This window comes from Citrus clementina, unplaced genomic scaffold (genome assembly GCF_000493195.1).
Source record: "Citrus clementina cultivar Clemenules unplaced genomic scaffold, Citrus_clementina_v1.0 scaffold_3, whole genome shotgun sequence".
NCBI classification, from domain to species: Eukaryota; Viridiplantae; Streptophyta; class Magnoliopsida; order Sapindales; family Rutaceae; genus Citrus; species Citrus x clementina.
In genome coordinates, this window is record NW_006262339.1 from 10,127,885 (window position 1) to 10,129,077 (window position 1,193).

A 1,193-nucleotide genomic window follows, 5' to 3' on the forward strand; every position below is an offset into this window, starting at 1 on the left:
ATATTGTGCCACAACTATAAACCTACAGGACTGTGAGGGAAAAAATGATCATGTTTGACCATCCCTCTGTCAAAAATTACAAATGGATTAGGAAAATGATAAATATTCGGTTTTTAGGCCAAAAACTTTAGAATCATTGTCTGAGCCAACTGCAATAAATATAAGTAAGAAAAGTTTGTCATCCTAAAGCATAATCCAAATAAACATTTTAGCTTTATGATGCAAGCAGTGAAACAATTAAAGAAGAGGTGTCAGTATGTAAGCCTTCTGAGCCATGTGTTCTGTCCACAGGGAAACACAACAACACTATGGATTTTATACATTATTATTTTCTTTTTGTTCGATATTTTGTTTCTTCATGAACTGTAATTTTATTGAAGGAAAGGAAAAGAAAAAGAACAAGGGTAATGACAAGGATATCTAACTAATGTTGAATGCTAATAAACAAGGTAATAATCATCCAAGCCAATGTACAAAACTCACTTATGCTAAGCCAGATTCAAACCAAAGATCTATGCTCCCACTCTGTTATATTTATGCCAAGGCCCAAGGTGCAACAACAACCAAAATACCCCGGGTGTTGATAATTACAAAAGCCATATTTTTTTTTTTATCTCATTCCAGCAAGCAATCAACTTCAACATTCATCAACTATTGCAACCTTGACTGGAAAACCTATGTAACCCCTGACAGAAGTTAAATTTCACTCACAAAAGCCTACAACCCACTAATTTTCCAGTTAGATTAAAGACCGATCAGCCAAAGTTTCATTGTACAGCCAACAAAAGTTCCTCCTCTAGCTTAGCAGTAGCAACAGTGACCACTCCTTCACTAACTAACCGCACTAGCAGCAAAAAAAAATCACTATCTGCATATGGTTCATATTTGCATTCTATAGCTAGATGTTTAGGCCCTCAATGGTTGTACATGTAGAAAACACTCATAGAAAGAATGTTTGCCAGGGCATCCAAATGTTTTTAAATTATCTCATAGTTTCCAGTTTTCAGTTCTCTTCACTCAGATTATTTTAATACATTTTTGTTTGTGTTTAAATATGAAATACATGCAAACGTTTGTTCATATCCTTGCAGCATGTAGATTCTTCACAATTAATTAATCTAAATGTTCATTATTCAAGATTCATTTCATTGCTCAGTAAAAGAAAATATAAAAGGAAAAGGAAAACAGAATGC

The 1,193-nt window shown here is 33.7% G+C and overlaps 1 pseudogene; it reads right to left on the minus strand.

Moving 5' to 3' along the window:
• The window catches only part of LOC112099558, a 10,243-nt pseudogene that overhangs the window by 481 nt on the left and 8,569 nt on the right, over nucleotides 1-1,193 (minus strand).